At 37.1% G+C, this 14,280-nt stretch overlaps 1 protein-coding gene across 1 annotated transcript in view; it reads right to left on the reverse strand.

Moving 5' to 3' along the window:
- Positions 1–1,000, reverse strand: part of LOC130072924 (NACHT and WD repeat domain-containing protein 2-like) — a 57,116-nt gene extending 56,116 nt beyond the window's left edge. The window contains exon 1 of the mRNA XM_056238249.1: positions 719–1,000. The gene's annotated coding sequence lies outside the window, so the exon portion shown is untranslated. The remainder of the gene's footprint in view (positions 1–718) is intronic.
- Between the last annotated feature and the right edge of the window lie 13,280 nt (positions 1,001–14,280).

Genomic DNA, 14,280 nt, shown 5'->3' on the forward strand with positions numbered 1-14,280 from the left:
ACCTCGCCTATTTGCTTCGCAAAGATGGACCAAAGAATGCTATTGTTCCGGCTATTGCGCAGAAAATAACAAATGCTAAAATATTTTTATAGCACAAACATGTTCTCGTAGATTACAGACTGAGAAAATAGCATAAAAAAAACTCAGCAACATTTCTCGATCCCATCCTTGTCAGGTTTGCTGGCTGGTTTTAGAGGGTTTCTGACCACTTTTCAGCTGGTCAGACTGGAAGACCAGCTTAAACCAGACAAGACAAGCAGTTTAGGCAGTAGGCTATATATAATGAGCTCTATTCTTAGGCACATTTCAAATATCACGCAGAACAGAGATTTATCTTGAGGTTAACCTGGACAAGTCCACTGCTGACTGCAGATGTTATCAGCTTTGAGAGAAAAAGCTTAAAATTGCATGAATGCCTTGGTTAGTCATGACATTCAAAGTATTCAAAGCTACATAAAGTAATTTGTGCCCATAGGACACTCTATCTATCTATCTATCTATCTATCTATCTATCTATCTATCTATCTATCTATCTATCTATCTATCTATCTATCTATCTATCTATCTATCTATCTATCTATCTGCAAAATCTGTAAAAAGGCATTTCATATGGCTTCAAACCTATAAAATAGAACAAGCGTGTTTCATCAAACACATGTTTATTAAATCAAACATTAGTTTAGTTAATATATATTGTTAGTTAAAATAAGTAACTTACTGTTCTCAATGATTGCTGTGCTGCTGTTTCCCCTCTGGGTCCTGTTGACGCTGTGCTCTAATATAAAGGGCCAGACCCTCTGCGTGAGGCGCACATGAACACTGCAAAAAGAAAGGTGCTGAATCTGGCAACCAACAGTGGCTTAACCTTTCTTTCCTTCCCTCTTCCGGTAAAGCTGTAATCCCTCCAAGGCGGAAGGAACTGCCCTCTTCTGATTCCAGTTCGGTTTTGCAGCCCCACTCGTAGTGGTGTTGGCCATGTTTGGGTGGTTAGTGCTGATCACAGAGCAGTGCGAAAGATCCTAACCGCTCACATATACCGAGCAGTGTGAAGCTAATGTGGTGGGGTTGTGTTTAAACAGTCCCAGCATGCCATGGGCAATTAGGGAAAGTGAAGTGTTGACACAACATTTTTTATATGGATCCCACTGAATGATTGCAAAACATGCTGAAAACACTGCTTTGAGGTTTTGTAGTAACAGCACAAGTTGAGCAAAAGCGCACACAAACTGCCTTCATTCTGACCATATAATCTACATCTGCAATAATGTGGATGTATCATTATGCATCATTACAGAAGCAGCCATGCAAAGAGAACAGCTCTATAGGGACAATGCGGCCCTTTTGAATTATGGTTATCTAATCAGACTCAATGTTTTTTTGGTGTGCTTTTTTGCCACACCAATGCATTACGGCTTTTGAGAGTGTGAGGAATCTGTTTGTTTGTTTGCAGAAAAGCAAATTTCTTGCGAATGGAGATATAATCTGTACATAAAACATGTGCAATGAGCTTTACAGAACGAGAGACAAGCAAGAGATAGCATAAGTAGGGTTATGTCTATGTCTATATGTGTGTGCGCACACATGCATGTTTGTGCATTCATCCTCGTATACCGACATTGTCACCAGAGACACCCACTTGCCAATGAGACCCATAAATCAAAGCCCATCTTCCTTTCTTTTCCCCATGCCCGTCCTTTGTCTGCTCAAAAGCACCATATACAGCTGCTATACCACCAGCACATCCTCGCCTCAAGATAACCCCTCTACAAATCGATACCCTCAATCCCCAGACAAATGCATGCACAGCTTCCATAGCAGGCCAGAAAGAGGCTTTGTCTCCCTCTCTGAATCCATTGAGTGCGAGAACATTTTGCCCCAGTCTGAGATTGTAAGAGAGTCAAGGTGAAAGTATGTGACCAAAGAGAAAGTGTCCGAGGATTTGTGCTGAAAAGGCTTTCATTGATGGATGACCCATTGACACTTTAGCAATTTAGGAGAGAGTTTAACGGAGTGGAATAAATTTTGGCATGAAATACATTTGCCGGCCGAGTTGAGAAAGCCAATATGTGTGGACAAAAGTATTCAGAGTCAGACTGATGTAATTTCTGGTCATGTTTGTGAAGTATTGGGGGTGTTTCATAATGTAGCTGTCTTGTTATGCTGGAGTATTGAGCCACTTTGTCTCCTGTTGTATAAAGGTAAATGTGTAATTTTGTTTGTCATGGACTTCGGGAAAAAAATGCAAAAACACAGAAACATTTTGAAAGACACACAACATGGAGAGCTTCAAGTGGAACTATTTTTTTAACACATAGCTATGCAGAATTAATAGTGTTGTCTTCAATCTGTCCTATTCATCAGTATGGAGAGTTCTGGATAATTCAGAACCACGGACAGCAACTTAAAGCTAGAGCAGAAGCTTATAACCTTCTGGTCTCTAAAGAGAAACCAGAATAAGTTTGTATAACAACAACTCAGCCTGGCAAGTCTAATGCAAAACAAAAACAAAAACGAACAAAAACCACTTTAATCACAAAGCTGTCTACAAATGGAAATGTTCAATGGACAGACATCTTGTTTCTCCACATCGGTTTATTTCATTTACTTATATTTGTACATGTCTGGTAAATTATGATCTTTTTTTAAATGTTACAGCTGCTTTATATTCTATATTTTGTCTAATTAGATTAAAATTAACACACTAAAAACAAACAAACAAAAAAATAAATGCTACAAATGAGTTTATCCATCACGACATTATAATGTACACTATGAAAAATGGATACTCATGTTAAAATTTGCTAAAAATTACATTTAACTCTTAGTGTTTTTAAGGGTTAACTTAAAGTGAGCGTTAAATTATGTAAACGTATAGGGGAAATGAGCATGCATACACAATTAATTAACCAATAATATACAGATAAATTAAGAACTCTTTCATATCAACTGGTAATGATATGATAACAAAATATCAGTCATCAGTCATCAAAAGTCATTTAAACTCATAACTTTGGTGTTGCTAGTGCCATGTACTGATGGAGTTACAGAAACATTTCCAATTCCTTACTGAATGTATGAATTTTAGGGATATGAGTTTCATTATGGTTATTAATCGTTGACCATTTCATCAAAAGCAGCTTGTACCCACTACCTTTGACATGTATTAAAAAAAGCTTGAAAATTAGTATTGCGTCTGTCCTTGGACAATTTATTGACTTTACAAGCTGAACACCACTTTTATTCTTTTTTTTTACATTTTTTATTTTGAAATAATTTATGTGTGTTAATGTATTATTCTCTTCTTTTATTTAATTTCAGAGTATTTCATTGCTTTATTGTTAATTGGTTGGGGTTTTGTTAGTTGTGTTGTGCTTATAATATTGCAGAATTTCAATTTGTGTTGTATGTGTTTGTTATCTGTGCATTTGTTATCCTGTATAGAATTTTTTTTTAAAAGCAGCTCGTAGTGGCAAAAAATGCTCAATCAAATGTCTTTGGATGTTAAAATATGTTCTCAAAACTCGTAAGACGGATATGCATCACGTTTATTTGTAGGCAGGTTATGCAGTAGGCTAACATACTCATCGTTTGGCTCTGGAACAAAGTCAGTGGAAACGCTGCCCGGTTCTGAGAGAGGTTTGTCGATTCGCTAGCCAAGCACTGACTCTGGCAGGAGAACCAAAACCATTTTGATGGAAAAGGGGTAATTTTCTGCCTCTGTAAAACAAGACAATAGTCATGCCTAGCCAAAAAACACAGACTTGTGACGTTAAAATCAAACCTCCCCAGAAACACTATTCAGCCAATTTTGTTAATTCATTGAATGCAAACATGCTCATCCATTCTACTTTGAAATGGAGAAACAATTGGTTCTGGTCGCACTAAATATGGATTACAAATCTCAAACGTACTGAAACATCGAGCACATTGCCAACGCGTGAGAGCCGGATAGCCCATCCATACAATGAAATGGTTTCGCGTGCCAGAATTTCCCAGCACTCCTGCTAAGCATGCCTGCTAATCCTGTCAATGACTCTGCAATCGTGAATGTTTTTGTTGAGCGTTTTTATGTGCCTCACATGCCGATAAAAGCCTGAATGATGAATGAGATCCCCTTTACACGCCAGGGGGAAGTGCCGACCTAATCTAGCTATTAGCAATGACAGGACAAAAAGTGTGTAAGAGTCCTCGGCTGGGATTAAGAGACGTCAATCAAGGCGCTAGCATCACCTTCTGCAGCAATTGAGTTATAATGATCAAATTGAGGCATTACAACAGGTTGACTGGACAGATGTTGTTTACATGCTTTACACTTATTTTCCCTCCTGAGAAAAGCCATCAGATAAGTAAACAGACATTCTGATAGCAGAGAAGACTCATCCTGATGTGTTGTCATGACAATAAATGTAATGGCGAGGCATATAGTGCAGCGAGTCAAGTCAAGTCACCTTCATTTATACAGAGCTTTTAACAATATAGATTGTTTCGAGAAATATTTCAGCTCCAGACAATTGAGTGTGGAGTGAGAGAAGGATCATGTGTGTGTGTGCATTCAGCAACCTTTTATATTGTAGTAATTGTGGATGTTACTCAGAGCTCACAGGCCTTTGAGGTTTCACTTGACAGGTCATCCCACATAAACATACATATAAACATTAGGTAACACTTTATTTTGACGGTCCACTTTAGATATTCTACTAACTTTAAGTAACTTTGCAACTACATTTCAACTAAAGACAGGTTCACACTGTACGATTTTGGCCATGGTTTTGGCCATCTGAGACAAATGTTGAGAAAAGATTCCTCTGATCCTAGGCCAAAATCTGAAGTCTTTGATCGCTAGTTTGACATGTTGACAGCCGAATAAAGAACCAAACGTTACATCAGACGAAATTCTGGCAGTGTCATAAGATTTGATGAACATTCCTTATCCTTCGACAACCTTCAAATCAAAAACCAATAGGAGTGCAGAACCTGATGACGCAATTAGTGGGACAACAGCAAACCACCACTTGTGCACACCCAAAGTATGCACCCAAATGCAGCTCATTCACCGAAAGTGTCCCGGATTCATGATGTAAAACTCTGGACGACTCTTCCTGCATTCGTCTTGAGGTATGCCGTACAGTTTCACATAAATGAAAACTGAGATCATAATGGCTTTCCGTGGGGATCATGTTCTACATTCTGACAAGCAACAGTCATAAAGGACTATTGTAAATCGTATGTGTACACCCGGCTTTACTCTCGTTCGAATATTTAGTAGACTGTATGCTAGTGCTAATATCTGCTAACATTTTATTTTGATGCCGCCCCCCCCCCCCCCCCCCCCCCCCCCCTTTTACTGACTATAAGTACTTTGCAACTACATGTCAACTTATTCTACAAACCTGAGCCCTAACACCTACCATGACTCTAACCTAACAGTCTACTAGTCTAGGCTACTAATGCTCTAATGAGAGTTAGTTGATATGTGTTGCAAACTTTCTTATAGTTTGTAGAATGTCTTAAGTGGACCATCAAAATAAAGTGGAACCAAGCATAGTTTTCTTAGAATGAAATGCAACTGGAAAAATCATCCATGGTGGATACTCTCTACCCATTAAAATAAGTATATGTAACTTTCAGATTATGATGCTGGAACAACAGCAGTTTTTTTTCTGTTCAATTATAAAAAATAAGTTCACAACAAAACATTTTTCTGCTACCTTGATATCATACAATTTCCACTGCACCTCTTATAGACATTAAACCCTCTTTCTGTCACAGCATTTCTCACTTTGATTTTAAGCAAGTGGGATCCTTTTGAAATATCGATTTAAACTAATTAAAGGAAGACAGTGGTTGTTTAGTCTCCTCAATCGTGATACATGCTCAAAAAATCAACAAATGATAAAAAAGTCAAACAAATGATCCTAATGATTTTTTTCCCTTCATTACAGCGTTATAAGCAGTGTTTTATTGAATCTCTCTCATGGAATAATGATTGTGAGTTAACCTGTTTTGTTTCAGAAAACCACATATGCAAATTCATTTTCCATTTTAACTTTAATTCAAGTTTTTTATATAGTACATAGATTAATGAGCTACAGAAAATGATTTCCCAAGAGAGAACCACAGATATTGAATGATGGGCTTTTCTTTTATTCTTTTAGGTGTGTGTGTGTGTGTGTGTGTGTGTGTGTGTGTGTGTGTGTGTGTGTGTGTGTGTGTGTGTGTGTGTGTGTGTGTGTCAGAAACATTGTATAGTTCTAGAAAACATTTATTTCTATAACATTTATGTGAACTTAAAAAAGCAGCTTGTTATCGATTTATGTTTATCAAAATTTGTGTGGCTGACAAAGGCCTTAGATTTGAGTCTTGGAATGGGATATCTTTTGGGAATGATGTAAATGTAATATTTAGCTATTTACTGTTTTTTCCCTGTTCCTGTTTTCCATTTCTCTTTCTCACTCTATTCCCTCTGTCTTTCTCTCACACACATACACATTATACTCAATTGGCAAGTGAGTAAAATATGACTATGGGGCAGAAGAAGTGGGTTGTTTTGGCTTACCATTGTGACATTTAAATTGGACGCCCTCAGCTCAGTCTATGGAAGTCATTACTGACTCACTACCACAGGCTGTAAAGAGTGAACTAGAGAAAACAGTGAGATTTCAGAGTTCAAACTAAGTTTCGTCCAGGTTTAGAGGCAGATAACCTGGCCAATGAAAATAATTTAGCTAGTTTATGAGTCATTGCGCTCGACATTCCAATCTGCATTAGATTTAGGCTATAAAGGTTTTATCAGGGTTTAGTTCTTGTTTTAAGACTTTTAGCTTGAGCCTGAATTTATGTATCTATGATAAAGGATTAGTTTATCCAAATTCTCTCAGCATTTACACACGTCATTTTAAACCTGTATAGCTTTCTGCAGAACATAAAAGATGATATTTTGATCCAAACAGTTTCGGTTGCCATTGACTTTCATTGTATGAAAAAAATAATTATTTTATTTTACACCAAAAACATCATACATCTTTGGAACAAAATGAAGGTGAGTAAATTATGAGAACATTTTCATTTTTGAGTGAACTATCTTTTAAACTATTAAGTTATAAACTATTATAAAAAAAATGAACTCACACATATTTTCTTTTTTTACATTAATTAAATAATTCAATTCTTCATAAAAATGCATCTATTTTTTAAATACATGTTACATATGATTTTTTTTTTTTTAAAACAATGTTTTGACATTAATGTTTAATCAGAATGTCAGGACTTTCGGGGGAAAGCAGCAGACTTGTCTCTGGTGGACTTCTCCAATCATTTTAGTCTGCATCAACACCGCCCCCGCAAGCTCACATTCATTTATGTCCACTTTTTTATGATTTTAGGTTGAATAATTAAGTGAATTCTTTTTTTTTTTTTGGGGGGGGGGGGGGGGACTGTTGGCATGAAAATAAATTGCAGAGAGAAGCTAATGACATAAGTGATTGAGCTTATAGCAGCAGGCCTGAGCGATGTGCTATTTTTATCTTCCTTTTAATCAGATCAGGTTGAATCTACATGGACTCATGGGAGAATCTATCTTGCTCTCTCTGTTTCTTTCTCTCTTTCCTCACTTGTAGTTGAAAGGAAACCTGTTATAAATTCTGTAAAGACAGTATTTGCCTCTGAATTATCCATACTGTCTTTCGGATGAGATGGTCCTTACAGTATGTGGTCATTAAAAATCCCAAGGTACTTCTTGTAAAAGAGTAGGGGTGAAACCCTAGTTCCCTCACTGCCCCTTATCAATCATGGCTTCCAAATAATCCCCATCCACTCAATTGCTCTATCAATCTCTCTCTCCTTTCTACCTAGCTGGTGTGTGGTGAGCCGTTGCACCGTGGCTTCAGACCCCTGATATGATTGTAAAGCACTTTGGTTGTACAGTATTAGTAGAGCACTATATAAATGCCTCATTCATTCATAAGTGTGTAATTTTTCAGCATTAAAAAGTGTTAGTTAACCCAAAAATGTCATCATTTACTCACCCTTACATCATTCCAAACCCATGACGTGTTCTCAAAACACACGAAGTAGATTTCTGTCCCTCCATTGAAAGTTCATTCTACCAAACTAAAAGTAATCCGTATAAATTAAGCGGTTTAATCCCAGTCTTCAGAAGAGACACACTTGTTTTGTTTTTTGATCAACAGATTTAATTTAGGCTTTTATAAACATTGATCAACACACATACACAGAGCACATCAAATATGGTAAACGGAAGCTCAAACATGTTTGCTTGATGGACAAGAACTAATGAGGTTTGTTTTAGCACGTCAAACAAGCATGGCTGAGCTGCCGCTGACCATATTTGATGAGTCAAACTTCTGACTTTCAGTTTCATTAAAAATATTTTCATTTGTGTTTCAAAGATGAACAATTTTTATAGGTTTAGAACAACATGAGGCTAAATAATTGATGACAGAATTTTCATTTTTGGGTGAACTATTGTCACACGTTGGCTGTACAAAGTGCACGATGAACAGAGTTGGAAACAAAACCGTCTTTATTGTAAACCACATCGCAAACAGGACAACACTGACGATGCAGTTCAAAAAACTAAGGAGAACTCAGGGCTTATATACAAACTGGGCAATTAAGGTAGAAACAGAACAGGTATGGCAAACTAATTAACAACCGTAGAAACAAACCAGTGGCGGGGAAAATGAGAACAAAGGAGACAGGAACTAGAAAAAACAAAAAAAAAACAGAACATACACGTGTCAACTATTCCTTTTAATTATTATTCCAGGTTAAAATTCAGAGACAAGTAAATCATTTGTAGATTGATTTCCCTTAAAGTTGTAAAGTGTAGGCACTATACAAATATTTCTGTTGTTTTTTTGGAGCCCACATAGTCAGTTTAACCAATTGCTTGAGTTTATCTGATTATCTTATTTCCCAACCTGACAGATGACGGGAGTGTTTGAGAAATCTGTTTTAAAAATAGTCTTTCCTTTTTTTCCCCAGTTTCTTTGGTGACACTAGTGCTGCAAAAATTACATACTTAAACAATAATTTTCTTTGCACGTGCATTACTGTACTTTTTCTTGGTTTTACATATTTTGTATACAATTCCTGTAACAACTAAGTTAGTGACTGACATGAGTTTCTTTTAAAAGATATAGTCCAAAAATAGAACAGTACATGTGTGTTTGACAAGGCAGGATGAAATCTCTTTTGAGCTTACCTGTCGTAAATCGCACAGGATGACCAAATGACGGCGAAAAGGATGATGAGATTGTTCTCCTTTCTCCATCCCACCTCTTGATCTGATGACAATCACAATGATTGGAGCTGAAGTGCTTTGTGAATGAGTGCACCTACTTCAATTAATCATGTCAAATACGATGCCTTTTTAATGTTGGTGTTCCCATCAGCTCACTGACATGTGGATGAATACCGGTAACTTTTACACATCTGGAAAAAAGCAACAACATCATTCCATCTTTGAGATCTTCACTTTTAATCAGGTATTGTTCTATAGAAACAGCGTTGGCTGGTTTAGGGCGGTTGAGCCAATTGTGGGTAACCTCGTCTTGATCGCCTAAGCTGTTCCCATGGCAATGGGGCACCTGTGGGTTGCAGGCTAATCTGAGTGAAAATAGCATAGACCCTGCGTTCCCTTGATGAAACCTGTCACTGACAGGCTGAAGATGACCTGCATGTTACTTTTTGACCTCTTAGACTTTTGTGGGAAATGTTAATATGAGCCTTTGCTGCTATAGTATGACAAAACATTGAGTAGAAATTGTCCACAAATCAATAAAACATTTATTACATTCTTCACTGATTTAATTAGTAAGACTGGAATATGATTCCTCTGTGAATTTGTTTCACAAAACAACCAAACTTGTACTTTAGTGAGCGCTTAGCTCTTTAGTGTTTTCCCCCTTTTTTTTTTTTTTTTGGTCTTTTTTTTTGTCTACCTAAAACTGAATCAGACATCAGACTAGACATTCAAGTCCAAAGCCAGAGAAATTAGGTAGACCAGAGAAGAACTCATATAAACAGAGCCGGCAGAACATAAAGGTTGTCTCACAACAGTGCTGTATAGCTGACTTTAGAATAAAAATGTGGGGTAGCCTATACTGTACTTCTAATTATCATTCTGCTCTGTTACACCTTTGCATTCATGTTTCCTCTTTCATATTATTTTCCGCAAAGACTGATCTTTCTTTCATCTACAAAACTCTCCAACTCAAGTAAAAGAGGGAAAACACTTTCACATTGTACGTTCCATATGCTTTGTTCACAAATATAACATCAAGGTGTCATTGGTTCCAACGCCTTCTCAGGGTCTTCGTCTGCAATGGACAAAATGGGATATGTGGTTTGCAGAATAATTATAATAATTGTTCATTATAATATTATTCTTATTATTATATTAAATAATTAAAATATTTAAAACAATTGCAATGGGATTTTGTGGCCAAATGAGAATTTAGGGTATGTTTGCACAACAAAGATGTACTAAAAACTGAAACGTTTTTCCTTTGCGTTTTTCGTGTACAGAAGCCAGCATTGACAAAACGATCCCCGTTCACAAGGATCTGTGAAAACGACACTTTGTAAAAGAATCATTACTTACCTATAGACTGAACATGTACAACCCGAATTCCGGAAAAGTTGGGACGTTTTTTTAATTTGAATAAAATAAAAACTATACGACTTTCAAATCACATGAGCCAATATTTTATTCACAATAGAACATAGATAACATAACAAATGTTTAAACTGAGAAAATTTACACTTTTATCCAATAAATGAGCCCATTTCAAATGTGATGCCTGCTACAGGTCTCAAAATAGTTGGGACGGGGGCATGTTTACCACGGTGTAACATCTCCTCTTCTTTTCAAAACAGTTTGAGGACGTCTGGGCATCAAGTTTATTTGTGTCTGGAGTTTTGGTGTTGGAATTTGGTCCCATTCTTGCCTTATATAGGTTTCCAGGTGCTGAAGTGTTCGTGGTCGTCTTTGACGCATTTTTCGTTTAATGATGCGCCAAATGTTCTCTATAGGTGAAAGATCTGGACTGCAGGCAGGCCAATTCAACACCCGGACTCTTCTACGACGAAGCCATGCAGTTGTAATAGCTGCAGTATGTGGTTTTGCATTGTCCTGCTGAAATACATAAGGCCTTCCCTGAAATAGACGTCGTCTGGAGGGGAGCATGTTGCTCTAAAACCTTTATATAGCTTTCAGCATTCATAGAGCCTTCCAAAACATGCAAGCTGCCCATACCGTATGCACGTATGCACACCCATACCATCAGAGATGCTGGCTTTTGAACTGAACGCTGATAACATGATGGAAGGTCTCCCTCTTCTTTTGCCCGGAGGACACGGCGTCCGTGAAATCCAACAAGAATGTCAAATTTGGACTCGTCGGACCATAGAATACTTTTCCACTTTGAAATAGTCCATTTTAAATGAGCCTTGGCCCACAGGACACGACGGCGCTTCTGGACCATGTTCACATATGGCTTCCTTTTTGCATGATAGAGCTTTAGTTGGCATCTGGAGATGGCACGGCGGATTGTGTTTACCGACAGTGGTTTCTGGAAGTGTTCCTGGGCCCATTTAGTAATGTCATTCACACAATCATGCCGATGAGTGATGCAGTGTCGTCTGAGGGCCCGAAGACCACGGGCATCCAATAAAGGTCTTCGGCCTTGTCCCTTACGCACAGAGATTTCTCCAGTTTCTCTGAATCTTTTGATGATGTTGTGCACTGTAGATGATGAGATTTGCAAAGCCTTTGCAATTTGACGTTGAGGAACATTGTTTTTAAAGTGTTCCACAATCTTTTTACGAAGTCTTTCACAGATTGGAGAGCCTCTGCCCATCTTTACTTCTGAGAGACTCTACCTCTCTAAGACATCCCTTTTATAGCTAATCATGTTACAGACCTGATATAAATGAACTTAATTAGTTGCTAGATGTTCTCCCACCTGAATCCTTTCTATTTTTTTGCTTTTTCAACCATTTGTTGCCCCCGTCCCAACTATTTTGAGACCTGTAGCAGGCATCAAATTTGAAATTAGCTCATTTAGTGGATAAAAGTGTAAAACTTCTCAGTTTAAACATTTGTTATGTTATCTATGTTCTATTGTGAATAAAATATTGGCTCATGTGATTTGAAAGTCTTAAAGTTTTCATTTTATTTAAATTTAAAAAACGTCCCAACTTTTCCGGAATTCGGGTTGTAGTTCGCATGCACACGACGTCACCGTTTTCACAAATTCAAGTTTTCGTTGTTCACATGGAGATGATAACGGTATCGTTTTCAAAAACTTGCACTTTGAAACCCGATTTCAAAAGCTTGGGTTTTCAGTCCGCCAAAACCTTGTTGTCGCGTAGGAAAACGAACGGCCAACATGCATAAAACAAGTTTTTTAAGTTCTCGTTTAAAGCGCTGTGTAAACGGCCCCTTAGTAGTGACAAACTGGCCAGATAAGGACTAGTCATGTCATTTCAGGGAAGTGTTGAGCTTGTCGTCCCAGCTGGAGGTTAGAGCAGAGAGTGAGACAGAAGTGCCCTTCAGGTGGTTGATTGCAGATCAATCCCAGCTGATGAGAGAGCTTCAGAAGAGATGTGAAGCACCTGGCACTGGTCCTGAAAAGGTGTCATGGTACTTGATGCAGGTAGATTTGTTCACTGCACTGAAACTGGTGTTTATCACTATGCTGATAGCTGCCACGCTTGCCTTTGAGGAAAGGTTAACCATATGCCTCATAACCACATGCAATATGACAATATCAATATGCCTCATAACAATATGACTTATTTGACTCACTTAAGATTTATCTTACGGAGCATATGGTTTTATGAATGACTGACACAATAATGAAGACAACTAATCTTACATTAGTGTGTGTGCGCGTGTGTGTGAAACTGATGATTCAGAAAGATCCATCTGCTGTCTGACAGAGAAGTGTCTTTAGTGGAGAAACAGGCTAGTAGCTACATTTTTAAAAGAAACAATTGCAGAAGATACAGATTTTGCGATATACACAAAATTATGTATGGAAATGACTCAAGGCTATTTCTTTTGTGCTACATTAAAAGTTAAGGATGACATTATTACATATACTGTTTTGTCGCTTTGTCGATAACAGAACAGCACAAAATGTGGATGGAAACATGTCTATAATTACAAACAACATCTCACTGGCATAGGCTGAATTTTAAGTATACCGTATATTAATTTCATAACATTATAAGCAATTGTGTATATCATTATACAATTTAAATAATTGTATTTTTTTTTTGTTTAATTTGATAGGCCTATATGTAATTTAATATAAATAATTATTTCATTATATTCTTAATTATATTTTAATGAATGAACAGTTTATATAAATTTTAATTTATATTTTAATTGTATTTACTACATTAACATATAGTCAATATCATTGTATACTTCATAGCACGATACACATCTTAAGACTTTGGTAATTTTTTACAGCACATACAGTATTTGTAAGCTAAGGGGGCATAACACTGTTTTCAACAACAAACAAACTTTTTATGCGTTCTGGCCTTTCATTTACACAACAACAGCGTTTTTGGGGCCTGAAAAGGTTTTTGAAAAACATGTTTCAAAGTGCAAGTTTTGAAAACTATACCATTACCTATACTAGGCTATACCTATTATCGTCTTAGCGTAAAATACAAAAATGTGTGAAACGGTGACGTCATGCGCATACGTACAGTATCAAATGTTCTGTCTATAGGCGCATAGTGTTTCTTTACAAAATAACATCGATAACTACTGGCCTGGCATGCATGACACAGCATTTTTTGTTATTTATTCATTTTAGTCGATTCGATCAGATCTCTTTCTCTTTTAAGCCCTATTCCGAATGGGACTAGTTTTCCTAATGACATTTGAGTTACAATTTTTATCACTCGACTTTTGTGATTTCATATACCGATTCGGACAGGACACACATCTCCGTGGTTATTACAGAGGTGGAAGTATGTGTTTTCATGTGCTGTGCTTGCGTGCATCACGTATGACCTATATGTCTTAAGTTATTATTTATTGATATCCTTTTAATTTATTAACCCTATTTAAGTAAAGTTCACGAGTTTATAGAAGTGGCTGTTTATAATAAACCCACATAAGTGAGCAGCGAAAGCTAGACAAGCATCTTACTCTTACCTGACACTGATATTAAAATGGGCAGTCTTTTTGTGATTTGGCTCTATTTATTAATTGTTTATTAATCCAGACGT

Source organism: Rhinichthys klamathensis, unplaced genomic scaffold, assembly GCF_029890125.1.
Source record: "Rhinichthys klamathensis goyatoka isolate OS25496 unplaced genomic scaffold, OSU_Roscu_1.1 h1tg000512l_1, whole genome shotgun sequence".
NCBI classification, from domain to species: Eukaryota; Metazoa; Chordata; class Actinopteri; order Cypriniformes; family Leuciscidae; genus Rhinichthys; species Rhinichthys klamathensis.